Source organism: Hipposideros armiger, unplaced genomic scaffold, assembly GCF_001890085.2.
Source record: "Hipposideros armiger isolate ML-2016 unplaced genomic scaffold, ASM189008v1 scaffold_44, whole genome shotgun sequence".
Taxonomy (NCBI): domain Eukaryota; kingdom Metazoa; phylum Chordata; class Mammalia; order Chiroptera; family Hipposideridae; genus Hipposideros; species Hipposideros armiger.
This window is the reverse complement of record NW_017731394.1, coordinates 3758534-3763998: the sequence shown is the minus strand read 5'-3', so window position 1 is coordinate 3763998 and position 5465 is coordinate 3758534. Positions and strand designations below refer to the sequence as shown.

Sequence of the window (5465 nt, the reverse complement as noted above, 5' to 3'; positions counted from 1 at the left end):
CACTCCAGGGCGCCAAGCAGAAAGAAGCGAGGATCTGGGGTGGGGTAGGTGGGGGTATCTCCAGCAGTGTATAATTTTACTTTCCCATGCCACTCTTAGAGGTGGCCATGATGGGATCCACTCCTAAATAGTAACACAGAGGCCCAGAGTAGTTCATCCATTTGTCTTAAATTTACACAGCTCGTGGCCAAGCCAGGACTAGAGCTCACATCGTCAGTGTGACTCCCATCCCTAGGCTTGTTCCTGGTTCCATGCCACCTGCCACAACAGCCTAGGAGGGAGACTGCCTGCTCACTCCTTTGGCTTCTGGATTCTTCTTGGGAATGTGAGACCAGGGTGGGAAAGAACTGCCTTCCGGGGCAGAAGAACGAATTCTGTCAAGTGCAGGATTGGAATTTGGATGCCAGGGATGGGGGTTTTCTGTTGAAGCCTTTTTAGAGTGGGAAGAGAGGTGGGTCAGCAGTCAGCAGAGCTGAGTTCTCGGTGGGCTCATGCTAACAACAGGTATTATTTATTAAGCCTCTCTTAGATGCCCAGCACTGTGCTTCACAGACATCATTGCTAACCTTCAAAGGAACTTTATTACTATTTCCATTTTACTGGTCCCAGAACAGAAGCACAGAAGTTAAATTACTTGTTAAAGGTAGAAATAGGATTCAAAATCAAGACTGGCTGCAAAGGCCACGCTCCTGCCTTTACTCCAGTAGTTGCCCTTTGGAGGCCTTCAAGCCAATTCTCACCCACTCAGACCACAAGAACTTCATTAAAAAAAAAAAAAAGAAATCAGTGGCTAACACCTTAAAATTGTGCAATTTCACATAAACCTGAATTTCTGACTTCTATTGAAATACTGGAAGGTTGGAAATCCTGGGCCCATATTCTTGCATGGCAATGATTGAAGCTGAGTAACAGCTGCCTCCTTTAATTAAAGTGGGGATGTGCTCTCATTTTTGCCACAGTCCCCACCACTCCCTATTGTGCCCAACATGGAGGCTGAGCATCAGCTGCCATTCTTATTTGCCAGTCCCACTGGTTCTTTTACTCATTCCACTCTACTCATTTACATTGCCTGCTTGGCTCCAGGGGGGAATTTAAGTTTGTGTTTCCAAAGTGCTCATGTCATTGATGGTGCAGGATGATCTACTGGAGTGAGAGATGCAAATACTGGACCTCCTCATCCTGTGTAGGATCTCATTCATTTTTAATGTCTATTTTCATGTCTTATAATATGCTTAATATAGTAATACAATAGCCACGGCTACATTTCATAAATTATGCATATACATGGGGGTGTTTGCTCAGAATCATTTTTCTAATAGGGCTCTGAGAGAAAAGTTTGAAGATCATTGTTCTTAATTACTACCCTTAGACTCGCTGTGAGACATTGTGAAAATGTCTTTGACTTTCTAGGCATAGACTTTTTTTCTCATCTTGAAAACGGAGATAGTAATACTGTCTACCTTGAAGAGTTGTTTCCAAATTCTAAACGCCCAGAAAGCTGTCAAGTGCTAAGCAATAAACTAAGAAAGCCATTTGGGAGAAGTCACTGCACAGCCAGCCACACGCTGGCTGCTCATCTTATGTTAATGTCAACCTGGGAGGGGACTGAAAGGTTCCCTGTAGGGTGCTGAGTCTAAGGCCTGGGCTGCAGCTGACCTGGTCCAACCCCACCCCCACCCCCGCACAGCAACCAAGATTGATTTTCAGGTTCATTAGTGCTGATGATGCACTCCTGGGCAAGACAACAGCGCTGCTCTCATTACAGAAAAGCAGCTGCCCCATTTCTGTTCACCTGCCCCATTTCTGTTCACCTGCCCCTCACCTCCAGCCTACATCTGGTATCCTAGGAAGCACTTTCCTCATTTCCTTCAACGCCGTTCATTTTGATTTGGGGATAGTCAAGGTTGAAAGGGGAGCTCGGAAACCCAGGTGAGGGTGTCAGCGGATTGCTCGCCCTCGTGTGGTCATGACAAAGTGCCCTCCCACCCCAAGGAAAGAAATGACCCTGAGACCAAGCAAGCACTTCATAGCTTCTCAAGAGCAGCTCAGCCTGAGAGTGGGGGCTTTGGCCTCCTGAGGGTGGGCTCTTTGGTGGGCTCAGGGGGTTAGACAGACCCTGAATGCTGACTGAGTCTCTGGGACAGGATGTTCCAGGCACTCACTTGTTTCCTTCCCATCCCCAAGGATGATTGTAGAATTGCTCAAATCCCCCAGCTACAGAGAGGGAAATGCTAGCCAGGATCACAGCCCACTAAACAGTGGCGCAAGGAGGAAAAAATGCCCCGTTTTGCCTGGGACTGAGAAGCTTCCGGGGACACAGGACTTTCAGTGCTAAAACTGAGACAGTTCCAGGCAAGGCTGAAAGGCTGGACATTCCAGGTGGAGCCACATTTTCAACATCCGTCTTCAAAGCCCACGTACTACACCACGCCTCTACAGTGCCCTGAGTGAGGACAGTGAGACACTGGGGGTCGGTGTAGAGTGACAGGCAGTGAACACCTGGAGGAAGAAAGAGAACGAACCTTGAATATAGGACCGAGTTCTCTGTGCCCTCTCGGTGTTGGAGTGGGGCAGGAGAGAGTAGACAGGGTGGCTCCATGTTCACTCTGCTTGCAAGACGGGATTCCAGCAGAAAGAGGGCCAGAGCCTGTGCAGATCCTAAGAGGTGCTGTTTATGAAGCATCTTTACCTTTTAAACTTCAGTTCAAACCCTTGTGGGGTAGGTTTTCACAGATGAAGAAACTGGATCTTTGGGAGGCTACGGAATCTGCTCAATGCCTGCCTTAGTCCCTCTGGTTGGCTCTAACAGACTGGGAAGCTTATACACAGCAGAAATGTACTACTCACAGTTCTGGGGGCTGGAAGTTCGAGGTCAGGGTGCCACATGGCTGGACGAGGGCGCTCCTCTGGGCTGCAGACTTCTCATTGTATCCTCATATGGCAGAAGGGGCTAGGGAAATACGTGGATCTCTTTTACTAGAGTACTAACTCCATTCACAAATGCTCCCTCCTCATGACCAAATCACTTCCCAAAGGCCCCGGTTTCGGACCATGAATTTTAAATCATTATAACTAGGCTCAAACACATCTTTATTGATCAAAATAGGAAACATTACAATCAACACCTTTTGCCAATGAGAAATAAGTTTGTTTATTCTTGTAGTGTAAAAATCCATGCTTTAGGATTTGACAAACTCTTGGAAAGCATTTTTTGTATTCTGATGATTGTGGAAGTGTTTTCCCTGCAAAAAGTTGTCGAGATGCTTGCAGAAGTGGTAGTCGGTTGGCAAGAGGTCAGGTGACTATGGAGGATGAGGCAAAACTTCGTAGCCCAATTCATTCAACTTTTGAAGCGTTGGTTGTGCCATGTGAGGTTGGGCGCCATCATGGAGAAGAATTGGGCCCTTTCTGTTGACCAATGCCGGCTGCAGGTGTTGCAGTTTTCGTTGCAGTATCTCATTGATTTGCTGAGCACACTTCTCAGATGTAATGGCTTCACCGGGATTCAGAAAGCTGTAATGGATCAGATCAGCAGCAGACCACCAAACAGTGACCATGACCTTTTTTGGTGCAAGTTTGGCTTTGGGAAGTGCTTTGGAGCTTCTTCTCGGTCTAACCACTGAGCTGGTTGTCACCGGTTGTCATATAAAATCCACTTTTCATCACATGTCACAACCCGATCAAGAAATGATTCATTGTTGCGTAGAATAAGAGAAGGCGACACTTCAAAACGACGATTTTTTTTATTTGCCGTCAGCTCAGGAGGCACCCACTTATTGAGCTTTCTCACCTTTCCAATTTGCTTCAAATGCCAAACGACCATAGAATGGTCGACATTGAATTCTTTGGCAACTTCTTGTGTAGTTGTAAGAGGATCAGCTTCGATGATTGCTCTCAATTGGCCGTTGCCAACTTCTGATGGCCGGCCACTACGCTCCTCATCTTCAAGGCTGTCGTCTCCTTTGTGAAACTTCTTGAACCACCACTGCACTGTACATTCATTAGCAGTTCGTGGGCCAAACATGTTGTTGATGTTGCGAGTTGTCTTGCTGCTTTACGACCCATTTTGAACTCGAATAAGAAAATCGCTCCAATTGGCTTTTTGTCTAACATCATTTCCATAGTGTAAAATAAATATAAAATAAACAGCAAGTAATAAGTCATTAGCAAAAAAAATAAAGCAAGAAATGCACATTAAAATGATGTATAACATAACCACATTTATTTAAGAATGTATTCCAATATCAAATGGCAAATTTCAACAATGCAAAAACCGCAAGTACTTTTGTAGCAACCTATAACTAATACCATCACCTTTGGGGGTTAGGATTTCAACAAATGAATTTGGGGTAAGGGGTGGACACAAACATTCAGACCATAGCAGAACCCCCAGTTGAAAATGGTAGAGTCTGCACTTTGACCTCAGGTCTGCTTGCTTCCAGTGCCTGGGTACTTTTAACCATTAGGCAACGTTGTCTCTCCAGGAGGATTTTCTTAAAACATCAAATCACTTCATATTATTTTCGCTCAGGAGTTGGCAGGGGAAGGGAGTAGGTGGGGTGGGAGCTTTGTTTCAATCTTTCTGTGCCCTTTGAGTATTCTAGATTTTCTACTATTGGTTGGCTTGGGGTTAAGACAGGGAGAGTGAGCCAAATTTCAACTTCATATTTCCTACTTATTAACACCTGGTCAGGAGAGACGGTAACAGCTGTTACTTGCAATGAGGTATTGAAGATGTCTGTGGATTTCAATTAACCATCAGAAACGCCCTCACACTCTGCCCCAATAAACCCAGACAGTCTTGGGCTGAATTTAGCCCAGGAGATAGTGGAGGTGGGAGAATGCTGGAGCCTTTTGAGGTGTCTGTGGGGGAAGTGGGGGAGGGGTGTCACCACACATATGCACACTCTGGGTTTAATTTATCAGTGTTACTGATTGTAAAAAAAAAAAAAAAGAGCTAGGCTTTGTAACACTGCCTATGGGCAAGCACCAAAATTGAAGTGTTATTTAAAATATATGAGAGACCAACAGTCATTTAAATAGCTTTAAAGCGTATGAGACCCCCACTGACTGTAAAATACTACCTCCTTGGGGGGATCAATTCCAAAGAAGAGATTTTTTTCCCTAGGTCCTGAAAATACATGTAGCTGCAATCTTCCATAGCCAAGCAAATGTCATTCATTTATTCATTTCACAAACATTTGTTGAATGTCTCCTATGGTCCAGGGCCCATGCTAGGTGCTGAGAGGATATAAAGGTGAGATTGGCCAGAATCTTTGCCTAGAGTCCCTAGCTCATTAATGAAGATAAAACACAAACGTTAATGTTCTACAGGGTGCAAATGAGGAAAGGGGGGGCATTCCAGGCAGGGAGAGTGGCTTGTGTGGAGATCTCTAGAGGATGAAAAACCAGCATACTTGGGACAGGGGAGGGGCCTGGTTTGGCTGCAGAGCAGGGAGAACAAA

At 45.4% G+C, this 5465-nt stretch overlaps 1 pseudogene; it reads right to left on the bottom strand.

The window, feature by feature from the left end:
* Nucleotides 1-3090: 3090 nt before the first annotated feature.
* On the bottom strand, nt 3091-4122 carry LOC109381112 (histone-lysine N-methyltransferase SETMAR-like; annotated as a pseudogene).
* Between the last annotated feature and the right edge of the window lie 1343 nt (nt 4123-5465).